The sequence below is a fragment of the Dryobates pubescens genome, chromosome 21 (genome assembly GCF_014839835.1).
Source record: "Dryobates pubescens isolate bDryPub1 chromosome 21, bDryPub1.pri, whole genome shotgun sequence".
Lineage (NCBI taxonomy): Eukaryota > Metazoa > Chordata > Aves > Piciformes > Picidae > Dryobates > Dryobates pubescens.
In genome coordinates, this window is record NC_071632.1 from 9,697,847 (window position 1) to 9,714,570 (window position 16,724).

The 16,724-nt window shown below is 40.0% G+C and overlaps 1 protein-coding gene across 3 annotated transcripts in view; it reads left to right on the forward strand.

Annotated features, from left to right (window-relative positions):
• Positions 1-2,616: 2,616 nt before the first annotated feature.
• The window catches only part of ZNF438 (zinc finger protein 438), a 40,037-nt gene continuing 25,929 nt past the window's right edge, over positions 2,617-16,724 (forward strand). Inside the window, exon 1 of one of the 3 annotated variants that reach the window (XM_054171399.1) lies at positions 2,617-2,702. The gene's annotated coding sequence lies outside the window, so the exon portion shown is untranslated. Of the gene's footprint in view, positions 2,703-4,495; positions 4,535-7,862; positions 7,933-16,724 lie in introns of those variants that run through there. The other 2 variants (XM_054171400.1, XM_054171401.1) reach the window with 2 other exon arrangements.

The window sequence follows — 16,724 nt, forward strand, 5'->3', positions numbered from 1 at the left end:
TGAACTGCTGCACAAATGGAAATGTAAGAATATAATGTGTAGCCTGATGCATCTTTCAGAGTTGTTAGGCATTGTTGGTCACTTCATTTCTGGTTAAGCTTTTTGTTAAGCAGAATCATGAAGGGGTTTTTTGTCATGTTGGGTTTTTTTCCCAGTACAAGCTAGGCATCATCAATCTGTGGACTCCTCTTCAAGTATATAGTGCCTAGCAATGTATACATTGTTTATGGCAAGTCACGAGCTTTACACTTCTTAGAAGACCAATGCAGTATAGTTAAGCCAAGTGTCAGTGTAACTTACACATTTACTCAAATGGTTTCACTTAGATAATGATGTAGGGAGTGAAATGATGCAGTATTGAGCAATGAACATACTTTTTTTCAAGAGGGATTTTTACTTTCAGAGGCTGCTATAGAATATTAATTTCTGAAGTTTCATTTTGTGATTTAGGGGTCATGTGTGGAGATATGCTTTAGACATAGACCGTCCCAGCTCCACTGAAATGCCTTGGTCACAGCAAGTCACTGAAGAGGCAGAGAGGTGGGAGTACTCTTGTGACTTGGGTATTTGCCAGGAGCAGCAGGTGCAAAAGAGATAGAAAGGCACCTTGGAAAGTTTGTTTGATAGGCATAGTAGCTCTGGGGGAAAGAAACCACTCCTGACAAACCTATTAGGACCTATCAGTGAAATAGGTTTGAGCTGTTAGGTAGCTTCTATGTTCTGATTTTGTGGAGTATTCTTGCTGTTTGTTTGAGTCTGTCTGGCAGAAGAGTTAAAGCTAGATTTCTATACAGCCTAATGCATGAAGCCCTGTGTTACGAGGAACTGTATGTATGAAATGTCTGTAGGAACTGTTCAATGGTTTTACCTGACCCAAGAGCGGAAAGCAAACCCTAAAGGTGTGGTGCTTTATTCCTCTGTTGTAAGGGGCAATTGCAAGGGACTCTTTCTTCTCTTCTGAAGAGCTTTCTGTGGGGACATGATCCTTGAGGTCCCTTCCAACCTATTCTATGAATGACAGCTGCCTAAACATGAGCCAGCAGTGTGCCCAGGTGGCCAGGAAGGCAAATGGCATCCTGGCCTGCATTAGGAATAGTGTGGCCAGCAGGAGCAGGGAAGTTATTGTGTCCCTGTACGCTGCATTGGTTAGGCCACACCTTGAGTCCTGTGTCCAGTTCTGGGCCCCTCAGTTTAAGAAGGACATCGAGACACTTGAATGTGTCCAGAGAAGGGCCACAAAGCTGGGGAGAGGCCTTGAGGAGAGGCTGAGGGAGCTGGGATTGTTTAGCCTGGAGAAGAGGAGGCTCAGGGGTGACCTCATTGCTCTCTACAACTACCTGAAAGGTGTTCCTGGAGGTGTTCAAGAGAGGATTGGACGTGGCACTTGGTGCCATGGTCTAGTCATGAGGTCTTGGGTGACAGGTTGGACTCGATCTTTGAGGTCTCTCCCAACCTTGATGATACTGTGATACTGTGAAAAGCACTTTGAATTTATCAGTCTGTTAGTAAAATGACCAAAATTAGTAATACAGCTCTTCAGTGGGTTTTACCCCATTTGTCATCAGCACATTTCGAGGCTTTACTGAAGAAGGAAAACAAATTGGTGTTGGATTTGGGAAGAAGGGACTGTTCTGTATTACAGGACTGAAACTGAGACCACCCAAATGTCTTCAGCTGGTTTTTGTTATTTTCACAAATAGTTTGTTCTTTAGCAGAGTGTTAAAGAGCAGGGAGTTGGGTCAATCGCTCTGGCATGTTTTTCCCTACATGGCAATATTAAACTTAACCATGCAGTACTGTTCAGAGTGAAGACAAAAAGAAATCTTAGATTTTGGATTCTCTTGGGATTTTTTTAAGCTTCCAGGGAAAAGTAACCATAAGCAGTTGTGATTCAGATCTTCAAATTCACCTTTTTCTAGGAAACTTTAGCCTACTTATGGCTGGGTGTTAATCCCTTAAATGTCAATATAGTATTTCCAGTGCCTGAAAGGGGCCTGCAGGAAAGCCAGAAAGGGACTTTATGCAAGGGCCTGTAGTGATAGGATGAGGGGCAATGGCTTTAAGCTTGAGGAAGGCAGACTTAGACTAAATATTAGGAAGAAATTATTTACAGTGAGGGTGGTGAGACACTGGAACAGGCTGCCCTGGAAGGTTGTGGATGTCCCCTCCCTGGAGGTGTTCAAAGCCAGGTTAGATGTGACCTTGGGCAGCCTGGTATAGTGGAAGGTGTCACTGCCCATGGCCAGGAGGTTGGAACTAGATGATCTTTAAGGTACCTTCCAATCTCAACCGTTCTATGATTCAATAAATCTGTCATGGTTACAATATTTTAGTGAGGTAATTCAGGAATGTTACAGATTTTCTGTAGTTCTTGCAGGATAAGTAGGATGTAGAATGTTCTTCCATATGTAAATGTATTTTGTTTAGTGAAGCTTTAGTTTTACAAAGGGCAGATCTGCTGTATTTTGTCACAGACTTGTTCTGCTGGAGCACACTTGCACACTTTTCATTGAAGATGAAAAGTCCCCATATCTGCAGGTTAGAACAGTTACCTTTGCTTACTGTAAACCAGTGATTTTACTTTTTTTCTAGGGAAATACCCTGATGTGCATATGTCAAAGATTTAGAGACTGTAGAGGGTGAGATACAAGGAGGAAATTATGCTCAAGTACCAAAAAGCGAAGACTGCCTGGCCTGAAATGGTAAGTATTCACATATTCAAAGTAGGAGGGCTGTGTGTTTTGAATCTTGATTCTGAGAGCTCTGTTAACTTCTGATACCTGTGTCTGTACTTACAGTCAGAATAAGCAAAGTGTGGTGAAGAACAGCATGGGAACTAAAAGGCTATGGAAAAAGTCAGTGCCATCCATATGGTGTAGTGCTGGATGCCTTCTCTATAGAGGAAACTGCAGAGGAGAGGAGGTCCAGGGAAAAGGCTAAAAGAGTGATCTAAGGAATTGGAGTTGTGAAATTAGCATGGCAAACTGAGAATGGATGTGTTTTGTAGTTGCTAAGACGGTGAGCTCTGCTCCCCAAGTCTAGAAATCATTTAGGCAAATTTGAATGGGTATTTAGAGTGCAAGAATGTTTACACAGCCTTGGGTTACCTTTTTTCCTGAGAGAATATAATCCCTCATTTTTTTGGTCATTTTTATTTATTTAAAAATCATTATTTTTAATAAAGTTCAACTAAAAAATACATTGATGATAGGAGTAAAGAAATTAGAGTTTGTTCCTGGTTTGTTTACAAGCAAAAGGGGCTCATTGATTTGTTTGCTGTCTGTCCCTGTATTAGGTTGAATCTAGGTGAAATACCCATTGAATACTATATCTAGTTCTTTTGGGAATATCCTCTGATTTTACTTTTTCCTGTAAGTGGGAACATTGAGGAAGACATTTGGGTGTTACACTGGGGAGTAACATCAGGGCCCTCATCAGCTATTTATGTAGGGTGGTTGATTTTTATGATTTGCTGCCAGTAAGACACTTCAGCTTTGATTTTTGTTGCCTGGGCTCATACTAGATGTTACTGCATTAATTTAATCCAAGTCAGTATACAAATTTCTTCTGTACCTAGAGTGATGGAATATTTAGGGAGGGTGAGAGGAGCTAACATTGACTATTTGTGTCATCCATCCAGCTTCCAGCAAATGCATGCAAAGTCATAAAACAGCAGTGGGGGGATATTAATTAAATGAGCACGCTTGTCACTCTGCCAGCCTGTCCTCTTGGCACAGTAAAAGTCTTAGAAACCATGTTTGCTTTCAGTCTCTATCAAACTGAAATAGACAACTCTGTGATAAAAGCCTCAAAAGCAGTGTTCAGCAGGAAGAAGACTACAGAATCAGCTTTTGCCCATTCCCACTCAAACGGCCTTTTTACTCCAGTTAATGGAGACTGCAGTTTTTACTTTTGCTGTGTTTAGCAACAGATTGACTTAAATTTGTTGTATTTGGCTCTAGAGCAGATGTCAGGGAGGTGCTGTGACAGGAATAAAAGATTCAGAAGCCCTGTGGGAATTGGGGAGTGAGGGGGAAATCTTCCTTCCATTTTCCCCCTGCTAGAATAGAAATTACAACGTTTAGAGTTGGCATTCAGCTCAAAACCTGCCGTGTTGCAAGGCTTGGTGCATTGACGCAGGCATTCTTTCCCACAGCTCAAATTGTGGCAACAGAGTGTATTTATAAAATAGAATATGCCTGTGAAATTATAATTGATACCTTAGTTATGGAGAGAACTTGCCTGAAAGATGGTAGCTTGGTGACCTGCGGGACGTTTTCCTCGCTTTCTGGTTTATACCCAAGCATTTCCTCTGTGTGAATTTCAAAAATGGAATTCTCCTGTCAAGGCAGAAGAACTTCAGTGAGATGTTGCTCTGTCAGGGATGATAAACCTAAAATAATGGTCAACTTTTAAATGTCATTTAGGGTTGGAACATGTGAAAAGTAAGCTTTGCTATTTGGGGATTGTCCCTATTTGGAAAATACGCGTTTTAAAAGCCACCGCTCCGTGTTGCCAGCCTTTGCATAAGCAGGTGGGTGCCAGATGTATGTGGGATCCTGGAGAAGTTTCTTACTTTGCTTGCTTTCTTTTCACTTTTGTAATGAACAGAATGCTTCAAGTCTGTGTGGATTTTTAATTTATTTTTTTTTTAAGGCTAGAAATATTTTATCTGTGCCTTGAGGTGTTTAGGAGGAGACTTGATAGCGTGCTTGCTTGCATGGTTTAGTTGATTAGGTGGTGTTGGATGTGATGATCTTGAAGGTCTCTTCCAACCTGGTCTGGTCTGGTCTGGTCTATTCTATTCCATTCTATCTATTCCATTCCATTCCATTGCCATTCCTGAAAACACCTTGTGTAATTTGTTAGGTGTTGGAATGATTGCTTGTTTATCTTCCTCATATCTCTTTTTTTTCCCCACCCATCATCTACCTGCACTTCAAGAAATATATTGCCACAGTATAGTTTATAAATTTGATTGTAGGTTGCTGTATTTGAAAGTTGTGTCTATTCTCCATTGTCTTTTATGTATGGATAATGTATAACATGTATAATACTTCGTTGGGCCTGAGGAATTTTTTTCCCCTGTGATTACCCACCCCCCCAACTCTGCTCTGGTGAGACCTTACCTGGAGTACTCTGGGGCCTCCAACACAAGAAAGACATGGACCTGCTGGAGTGGGCCCAGAGGAGGGCCACCAGCCCTGCGAGGAGAGGCTGAGGGAGTTGGGATTGTTTAGCCTGGAGAAAAGGAGGTTTAGGGGAGACCTTATTGCTGTCTACAACTACCTGAAGGGAGGTTGTAGCCAGGACAGGGGTTGGTCTCTTCTCCCAGGCAGTCAGCACCAGAACAAGAGGACACAGTCTCAAACTGTGTCAGGGGAAGTTTAGGCTGAAGCAGGGCAGATTTAGGTTGGGCTTAAGGAAGAAGTTCTTCACAGTGAGAGTGGTGGCACCCCTGGGCAACCTGTTCCAGTATGTATTTGGGGCCCTGTCCCTGGAGATACTCAAGATGAGACTGGATGTGGCCCTGGGCATCCTGCTCTAGTTGGCAGTGGCCCTGCTGACTGCAGGGGGCTTGGAAAAGATGGCCTTTGAGGGTCTCTTTCAACCCAATGCAATCTGTGAACCTGTGAATGAAAAAGTGCTACTTACACAGTACTCTGGAGGGGAGGATAATAATGGATCCGCTGCTTTGCCTTGAGATGATGCTCCTTAATCTTGTACAGGAGAAAATAGAACTTTCCCTTTGTCTCCAGAATGAGGTCATGGTGCTTGTCTGTTTTCGGCCTCCATCTCAGTAAAATAATAGAAAATATAATTGTTCCATACTTCATTTTGTCTCTTGAAGAATGTGAGTTACAGTGACTTGTTCAGGCCATTCCACCAAGCAGGCAGCTGAGTAGACTTCAGTCATGCAGAGTTGGTGTGCATGCATCATGAGTGATGCAAAGGCCTGCCTTAGACAGAAAAGCAAGGAAAAGGAAACAAAACAGATGAGAAAAGGGAGACTTTGGTAGCAAGGGAAGGTGGAGGGGAACACCTGAGTGACAGAGTGGAAGATGTGAAGCTAAAGTGCTGGTGTGGAGATGCACTTCAAATGCAGAGTGTGATGACACTGCTCTGATGTGTAAGTTTAAAAACAATGGAAGAAGATTGTTGTTTAAACAAATGTGATAACTTACTGAATTGTTTTTATCATGAAAGTATCTTTCTCGTGTTTGCTTCAAGATACATGAATATTTTAGGGGAGCTTATTCTTGTTTGCTGTAATGAGAACTTATTCATAAATTTATTGATCAAGAAATTAATAAAAACAATGTGCTTTATTGCTCACCTCTTCTCTGGTCAGGGCTTTGTGCTAACAATTTGCTGTGTTAACTGTTGGTAGCTGCAAAGGAATATCATTTTCCTTAGTGGGGGAGCTGAAAAGATGACTCTTGCTTCATTAAAATGGTTGCTAGGTCTGTGAGAAGAGCATGCATGTGTGAGCAGTGAGAAGAGCGTACATGTGTGAGCACTGCTCTCTTCCCAAAGTGGCACTGGAAGGCTTTGTAACTAGGCTGAACTGCAGTCAGATCACTCAAATTCCCTCCTCTCCCTAGAGAATCAAAATTACTTCACCAGCAAGTACACGGGGCAGCTTGAGCCCATTCCGTTGAGCTATGGGGTTTGTGTCAGAATTTGGGAGATTCATTTTTATGGAAGAGATAACTAAGAGAGTTAGCATTCTTGCTGGGATAATCTGCTATTTATTTTGGAAGGAAGCTTCCTGGGCCTAAATAAGAACAAGATGTTTGACCACCTTCTAGGGAGGAGACCGTTTGGTCAGCATCAAATGAAAAGAAGAAAATTCCGAAGAGACAAGTGACCATTCTAACGTGGTGTTTGAAATGTTTTCATGTTTCTTCTGGGCTTTAATTATGCTGCAAGGAGAAAAAAAAAAAAAGACCAGAGGTTTTGTTCTTTTCTTGGAAGTACAGCTTTATCACACTGGTGGGAATTTATAGCCTAGTAATATATAGTGTTTTTTCCAGTCCTGCATTTTGCGATTGGTTTGTACAACCTCATAGTTTGGCAGCTGAGAGCTCTCTTTTATTTTTTTCATGATTTTTTTTGGCATGAAAGGGTTACTGTTCACATTTCCTGTGTAATTCCTTCTGATCTTGCTGGGCTGTAATTACTTTCTTGATGTTAAACATTCCCAGGCTCCTATAACCTTCTAGCCTGCTTGCACTGGCCAAGTTTGTCCCAGGTGATCATGTGGGCGAACCTCCTGTTTCTAAGGATAAAAATCTCTCCTTCCTGTGTGAGATAGGCTGCATACTCATTCCTTTGCTGTGCAATCCCCAAAGAAATCTTTTAAAAAATAATAATAAGGTAACACATCACTCTTTCAGAGTCAGGTTTAGCAGCCAAACAGATGACAAATCAAGTGTGTGGGGTTAGAATCTTGGTTGAATGACTGTGAGTTCACATTAAAGATTATCTTTCCTTAATACATTTGGAAAAATGGGTTATGATACAACAAAAAAAAAGAGATCTTTGACTGTAGCTTCTTACTTTTGACTATATGATTGGCAAAACATTTTAAGCTTGCTTGAATGTAGCACTACTTAGTTGAGCCTTAGGATTTTTGCTTTTGAATTATTTTCAGTAGCTGCATATCATAAAAAAAACAAGAGGGTGTTGCTCAATTTTGTCTTTCCCACGGAGTTCACTTATCCTGTATTTCTTCTGATTTTCAGTTTGTGGTATATAAGCAGTAAACACAAGGTATTATTTTGTTTCTAAATAGAAGTGGCTGCATACTGCTGAAAAATGTTGGCTTCAGAGGTGTGGGAACTGAAGTGTTGTGTTCTGCAAAGACACTGAAAGGTCCTACGTGCAACCACTCGGCTGCTCTTCACCTTTAATCTGGAGGAGCCACCTGTAAGAATGCAAGTTTGCTTTCCATGATCTTTATGCTGTTTTGTCACAGTGCCAGGACAGATGTAAGGTGATGATGGCAGGGGCTTTTTTAGGGTGTGAAGAGTTGTAATGTGCTGATAAATTGACATTGTTGCGTGGCTTTTTTTTGTTACTGACAATACCAAAGTAGCTGGAAGTTCTCTGTACCACTGGCTCAAGCAGTAGCCCAGATTTTGATGCTTCATTCAGGAGTGATCTTGTTACCTTATTATCCTATTACAGATAATACTTTTTTTTCCATAATCCTAGCCTTACTACTTTGTGCATTTAATTGGCTGCTTTGTGAAATTCTCAGGTTGTAAGTGATTCTCTTTTGTTTAACTGCAATAGTGTGCTTGCAACTCAGATACTCAGAAGTCTTCCCAGTAATTGACTGACTGAAGTCTTGTGAATGTATGACTGTCTTTGAGCTCAGTGGGATTATACTTGGAGGAAAATATTATGTAGGTAATAAATTGAGTTTGAGCTCTTCTCTTAGTTTAATTCTCATGCATACCAGTGCTTGTGCTTTACTGTATAAATAGAAGTTAGAGCAGTTAGAGTGTGTGTTGGGGATAACATGTTTTAATGAAAATATCTTTCCAATTTTTATCAGGAAGTCTTGAATCTGATGGTTTAGTTGTAATTGGAATGCAGTCATTATGCTGCCCAGTTCTTAATTGCATACTCTGTTATATAACTGGGAACATGGCTGCTGTCAGATATGCCTATTTTTGTTGTAGAACTCAGAGGTTCTTACTAGGATATTATTCAACACACAAAAATCTGGTCCTGGCATAAAATATGTATCTAGTAGCCATGAAAAAAGCCATGAAGCACCAGGTGAGTATAACTGAAGAAGACACTGCTGATACATTGAAATGAGACTGTTCCTTTGCCTTTTTATCATGGCCTGCATGTGATCTCCAGGTACTCGAAATTTTGTAGGGCACTTACCTAAACACATCCACCTGGGTCTGCATTAAACTCGCTGCAAGCATTCCAGGTTTCCCATGCAATGTAGCATGCAGCATGGTAGTGATTTGCTTAAAGCTCTCTTCAAAAGAGCTTTCTTTTGACTTTAGATTATGAAAACACTGATGAATTTAGAATTAGAAAGTGAGCAGGACTGTATTGAAGCCTGCTTTGTGTCTAATGAGACGTAGCGATCGTCTTTCCTTTTTTGTTTCCTGTTTAATTTTGCTCCTGCTCAGATGAAGAGAGTGAGGAATTGCACATTAGATTGTACTGAAAAGTAGCCTGGTTTGAATTTATTTTATAAAGTGCTTAGGAGTGTAACTGACCTGACTCTCCATTATACCTTTCACCTTTGCAGTGGAAAATACCCTAAGTGGTAATGAATTTTCTTCTGTGAAAAATCGGTGGTTTCAGAGCCCTCTGCAAATTACCTCCTGTTTTTGTGCAGAAGGCACGTTACAGGATGTATGCTGGTGCTGGTGATCTTGTGTGTGTGTGTTTGTGTGCATGTTGATCTTCTAGTGGTTCATCTTAAAACTGTTTTGGATTTAGATGTCTCTAATATCTGATTATATGGTTCTGATCTAGCAGGGGGTTGGGACTCAAAAATCTTCAGAGGTCCTTTCCAACCCCTAACATCCTGTGATCCTGTAATGTACTGGAGGCAAGGTGATGCGTGTAGCTGTGATGCAGGGAAGAACAGGACCTAATCTTAAGTGTATTTACTGCAGAGACAGAAGCTGTTTTGTTTTAACAAGCTACTATAAAATTAGGGAGTAATTGGAACTAGGCAAGCTTTTAAGCTTTCAGACAATATAGTCAACTGTATTTTTATGCTCAGAGTTCTACAAGTTCTCTCTTCTTTGAGAAGACACGTAAATTACTGTTATGACAAAATGCATAAATATGTCTAGGGTTTGATAGTAATTAATTCATTTCACTTATCCAAAGAAAGATTAAGTGCCTCAGTTTGAAACCGGCTATAAAAAGTAACACATAAACAAATCTAACACACATCAGGTGTAATAGCAGGTTTTGTGGAACTTCAGACACTTTGGTTTTAAATGCAGTGGTTTCACACTTTCAGCATTCCCAAACTGAAGTTTAGTCACACAGTGCCTCTTGACTAGTTTTTTAAGGGCATTGTTTTACGTTGCTGGCTTTCTTGAGTACTTTGAGCTATGTACAACAGAGAATTAAGTGCCGCTAAGAAGTTGATCAGCACTGTTACAGAATTGTGTTGTTTACTAATGGTGTGCAAAAAGAATGGTTGCCTCTGAGATTTATTTTTTTTGATTGCTCCCATCAGGAGATAGCTTTTGGGCCCTGATGGGACAATCTCAGAACATGTGCTCTTTGTGCTACTGGTTTTTGGGATCTTATTTCTGGATACTGGATTTGGGGGACTGCTTACCTGAATCCCACAGCACCGACTTCAAGTACATTTGTACTGAATAGCAGCTTTTTTGTGGGCTAGGTTTCACTCTTGATTCTTTGTATTTGCACACATACTACATATTTGTATATCTGTATAGTAACACTTACATTTTTACAGGAAATTTTTACAGGAATTGGCTATGGTCTTCATTCTGAGATAAGCATTAAGCATGCATAAGATCCTTAAATTATAGCAGTCCTTTGTACACCAACTCTGCATTGTAATTCCATCTGCTTCCTGGGTGTTTAGTAATGCTTACTGACTTGCTGCACATCATTTTACTATTATTTATTCTGTAATTTATTTACATATTTTTACATTCCTGGAGTTCTGTAGTGATGCTCTGGGGAGAAAGAGAGGTGAAACAGAGCAGAGATACCAAAGAGGGAGAAGGTGTGAAGGTACTGTGGTAGCACAGGAAGAGGTTTTAGAAAGCAGTAATATTAAGGTTAATTTGAATCATCATTTATTTTGAAAGATTTCTTATTTAACAACACATATGTTGGAAAACAAAATGATTTAGCTTTTGAGGATGTGCCAAAAGTAAGGTGTTCTTCTGAATGTACATTATGGAATCATAGAAAGATGATTTTGGAAAAGACCACTCAAGGTCATCTGCTCAGTTGCCCAGCTCAGACAAGGCTGCTTTCATAGCTCATTGAGGTTGTCCAAGGTTTTGTTTAGTTAGGTCTTGATTATCTCAGGCATGGATACTACACAGCCTCTGGACACCCCTTTCCAGTGTTTGACCACTTTTACTGTGATTTGGTTTTAGTTTTCTTCTAATATCTGGATTTCCCACATGACAGCTTCTCTATAGACTCCTGACTTCTTGTGCAGGCTGAGGGAGATTCAGCCCTCATCTTCAACAGACTCTCCTATTTTAAGTAGGTGAAGTTGGCAGTAAGATTCCCACCTTAGCTTTCTCTTCCTACAACTGAATTTAGGTGTGTCTGTGGAGAACCCAGACGTGCACAGCCCTGTAGGCGCAGCATACACAGGAGTATTTAGTTCCCTCAGATGACTCTTGTATCCCTATGGAAGCCTTTCTTGGCCTCTCACATCCCTTGCTAGTTGAAATTCTGAATGATCTTTGGTTTATTAATTCTATGTATGTGCCCCAAGGTAGTGTTTCTTTATTCTTCCAGTTACTGTTGCTGCTTCTATCTTATGTATGCTACTTTTGTCTTGAAGCTCAGTTAGGAGTACTCTGTTATCTGTGCTGGCATCTTCCACACCTGCTTCATGTCAAAATGCTGGATTATTCTTGAACTTTGAAGAGGTTGACCTTGAATATCAACCAGTTCTCCAGAGCTCCCTTATGTTTCAGGGTGGTCTCTTCAAAGAGGTCACATTGACTAGCTTTCTCAAGAAACAGAAATTTATTCTGAAGTCCAGGACCGCAATTTTGCTATTACTCATTGCTTTCCTGATCTGAAGAGGCACCATCTCCTGCAGTTCAGGCTGCCATTTACTTTCACATTCCTGACTAGTTCTTTCTTTAGCTTCCCCCTTGTTCACTTTGGAAGGTTGTGTTAAATCATCACCTTATTTTTCCTCTCACAGGTTTAAGCCTTGCAATAAAATACTGGCAATGTATAGAAGGATAGAATGTTGAAAAGTGAGGCAATGCAGCTATGTTTTCCTGCTCTTGATGGGAAAATAAGTTTTTTTTATGACCCAAATGTTAAAAGGATTAAATACTCTGCTGCCTCTCGTTGTTTGAAAATGAAAATGTTTGGCACAAAATCTTTAAAATGTTCTTAAAATGTTAATAGGAATGAATTTCCTAGTTTGATAAGGTGAGAGAGGAAGAAGAAAGGAACAGATCAGCTTGTCAGACAGTATAGTCGCTACTTGAGGCAGAAATCTCTCTTCTCTTACACTGCCCACTCAGAATTCCTTGGTTTGAGCACTGCTTGTAAGGAGAAAAACCAGGTACCCTGGATGAAACTGCCATCTTTTGTTCGGAGACTGAAATGGGCCTGATTTCTGTAACTTAAAATGAGATAATGCTCAGCTGACAAGAGCAACTGTGCATTAAAGACTTGGCAGTGAAAATGGTAATTTCAGGTTAGATGAGGTTCTCTAGAGCTTTTAAGTTAGTTGGTAGACGGTTGTCCTGGGCTTGATCTGCATAACCTCTTTTGCTTTCTGAATGATACCTATTGTGAAAAAAGCAATTGGTTCTTTATCTAAAATAACAAACCAATGGTCATGTTCATATTTGTGAATGAATTTCAGGTTCTGGAATGGGAAACAAAGATCTGAGTTATCAAAGTGATCATTTTCCCACTTACAGCTAATATTTAACAGCTCAAATTTTGTTGCTGGGACCATTCATCTATTTTTGCAAGTACCTCTTTTCAAAGGCTACAAAATACACATCCAGCTCATACTTATTCACAGGATTTTCCCTAAATAGAGTAGGTAGTGGTTTTCTTAAGGGGGAAAATACAACCCTGTAAACACCCTTGCTTTCTGTTATTTATTGATGTTCACAAAAGTGTTATAAGCAAGATGCCAGGCATCTGTTACTCTGACCATTTACAGAAAGCATGCAAGGTCAGTGATGGCAATAGCTCTTACTGCCTAGTCACACATTTTCTGTGCCACATAGGAGCAACAGATGCCCAACAGGCTTAATTAACGTTAAGTTTTACTGCCCAGTTTTCCCTGTTTAGAGACTACAATTAGGCAAATGAAGAAACATGGAGGAAGTATAGTGGTGTACCTGTTGGCTTTTTTTTTTTTCCCTGTGCCAAGAGAAGATGAAGCATCATAGCATTTTTAACATTTCAGTTTAAGTACTCCCCAGAATTCTTTGAAGTGCTGTCTATATATTTACAGCTTTTTGATTGTGTGGTTTCAGATTAACAGTCATGAAAATAGATGACTTTAAAAAAGATACTTTATAATGTGGAAAGATTTAGGAAACAGGAATACACTGCATCTTTTTTATACAGGTGTTTCTCCTCTGTTGAAAGAGTTCTGTGCTTGCCATCTTGCTCAAAGTAGTCTTATGCTATGTGACCTCCTGGGTGTATATGTATTGTGCAATGTTACTTTTGGGGGGCTTCCTTTAAAAATCTTATCACAGATGTCAATTTTCAGAAACTTAAAGCTCACTCTTCCACCTCCATACAATGACTTTGTTTTCCAGTCTGTGGATTTTCATAATCTTTAAACACAGTAGGTATTACAGCTAGTGAAGTGGACAGTTTTCCAGATCCTTAGAAGTTATGTATATATGTAGCCTGAAGTACTGATCCCCCCCCCCCCCACTTACCTATTTGTCTTAAAAGGTACAGAAATACTTGGGGTTTAGATTAATCAGAGGACTGTGATTTTGAGTGGAGCTCTTTGTCATTGCCAGTTGGTGTTTCTTTGTTAAGGTTAATTCAGTTCAAACTTGTAGCATGATCAGTGACATTTACATGCTATGGATCACGAGGCCTGCATATAGTAAATGAATTCACACAGATTGGAAATACCTGTAGAAGAAAAATGGGCAATGTGTTTGACACTTAATGTCATCATTTGTTTTCTCTCCCTTCCTGACCAGTGCTCTAAAAAAAAATGTAGCTGGGCTGGATGCATGAATGTTGGATGCAGAGGAAGACGCAGGTTGTTGGCACACGCTCAGTGTGTGTGTAAAAAGTATAACATTTACAACAGATGAGAGGTTATTTCACTAAAAGGCCTTTGCAGAGAGAAGGTGAATGTGATCAAAATAACATGCAGAGTTCTCTGCTTTGCTGCAGGGTCAGCACTGACTTTTATTTCTACAAAATGCATTTACTAATGTTCTTTCCGTATTAAAACTCTTACATAAATTTCATGCGAGATCACGTTCTTTGTCCAGGCTCACATTTAGTGCAAGGGTTTTGAGATAAAGCAAAATGATAAATTAAAAAAAATAAATTAATTAATTAAAAAAATCACAGCTTTGTAGTGAAAATTATAGTGGATTTACATAATTTGTATATTAAAACCTGCTGGAAAACCTCTGTGAAAATTAAAATGTCACAAGAAAACCTTACAGACTTCTCTGGTCTTGTGTGTTAAACATTTGCCTGCTTTAACAGTTCTCTAAGTTCAGAGTAATCTGTGGCAGTGTTCTGGCTGACAAAATGTATTGGAGCCTTTTTCTCCAATCTGTCAGATTCTAGGAACCTGGAGAGTTCCTTAAGATTTGTTCTGTATTAAATAAATGAAAATTGGGAGAATTCAGCCTGTTGTACATACAAGGAGTTTGTGCTGGTAAGTGGCCACTGATCATTTCTGAAGCTTCTAAAATGCATGTGTCTGTGTGTATATATGTGTATGTAAAGCCCAGTTTTCAAGCATAGAAAAGCCACATTATTCTGCTTAATTCTGTACAGGCTTTCTTTATGATCCATGTGGAATAGTGTAGATATGTTAGGAACTGTGACCTAACTTTGCATGTAAGGAGCCAAGAACAAGTTCTGCATGCACACATCTCCTACTTCAGTCTTTAAAAGAGTAAACTTTAAAAGCAAGGAATACTTGAGCACAAGAATCTAACTTCACAGAATCACAGACTTGGCAATTGCTTGCTCATTTAGATACTCCCAGGGCAACTCTTCTCCTCTTGTCTTGGGAAATATGTTTGGTTAAAACAAGGTAAGAAGGAGAGTGGAGTTAGCAATACAGTTTAGAGAATGAAGAGCAGGTGATGGCCAGCACCACATGGCTTGGAGACAGTTGGTTAAGGAGGTAAAGATATTAATAAAATCTGTGGGCAGTAGAGTACAATGGAGCTCTTTAAATATAGAGGGTGTTCTTTAAGGGTACAAAAGCTGAGTTAATGATAGAAGTCCAATAGCAGGCAAGGATGATAAATTTCTACCATGCAGAAGAAGGCATAAATATTCAATAAATATTATGTTCTGTATTCAGAAAGAGGCTGGATTATGCTTTTACATCTCACCTCCTCCATCATTAATGATGGAAAGAATGTATTATCACTGTACCAGCAACTATTAACATTAAATGTTTTTAATTCTGCTGTACTGACACCTACAGATACTAAAAAAAAAGGAAAAAAAGCTGAGAAGCTATATGAAATATTAATTTTGAGTTTTAACAAATCATGGAACAAGAAGGCTGGAGAGGAAGAAGAATTAATGTGCCCAAATTTAGAAAGTATAATATGAGCACCTTGAGAAGGCAGATAGTAGTATGCCTTCAGTGAAGATTTAAAGGAGAATTACCTAATTAACACTTACCAGAATGGACAAGGCAAACCCTACCTTATACTGCTGCACAGGGTGACACCATAGGAAGGTGATGGTTTTTGTCTTCACCCTTGTTGAGTTTCACAGATTCTTGATAGCTCTTTCCTCTAGCCTGTCAGGTCCTTCTGAACAGAGGTCCTGCCCTCTAGATCCCAATTTCATCTCAGTTGCAGCCAGGCTAAAGTGTACTCTATTGCATGATCCCAGTCATTAATGCAGGTGTTAAATAGTATTGGCCCCAGGGTCGATCCCAAAGTAGTACCACTGGTAACTGGCTGCCAGTTGAACTTTATACCATTGATTACCACCACCCTTTAGCCTGACACTGCAGCCAGTTTTCCATGCACTTTATCATCCACTTTCCAATACATATATCATCATGGGTATGAGGATGCTGTGGGAGACTATGTCAAAGATCTTCATAAAGTCAAGATGAACAGCAAATGCAGACTGCCCTCACAATATCCACAGGACTAATCATCTCATCACAAGAAAGTAGTTGGGTTAGTTGAGTATGACAGACCCTTGATAAATCTGTGCTGGCTGTTCCCAGCCTCCTACCTGTCCTTCACATAGTTGAAAATGTCTTTGAGGTGGCTTTGCTCCATAACCTTTCTGTGGACTGAGATTAGGCTGATTGGCCTGTAGTTCCTCAGATCCTCTTTATTGCTTGGTTTGAAGATAGGTGCGCCGTGTGCTGTTTTCCAGTCTTTGGGAATCTCCCTTGATGCAATGACTGAAAATATATTGGAGTGCATCCTTGCAGTGACAATAGCCATCTCCCTCAGCTCTCTTGAATGCATCCTTCTGATCCTGTGTGTTTGTAAGTATCCAGTTGTGTTCTCTTACTGATCCACATCTTCAGCTGCTGTTGGTAATGCTGTAACCTCAGCCTTTCCCATGCTATTACCTGGTTCCCCTCCCCATTAAGCACTGGGACCATATGTTCCTTGGTCTATTTTTGTTGCCAGTGTACGTGCAGAAGTCTTGTCACCTTTCCTATGCCTTGCTAGTTGCACTTGCAGGTGAGCTTTGCCTTTATAGGCGTTTGAGTAGTGTCTGAAATAGTTAAAAGTCTGCTGCCATTCAGAGACACT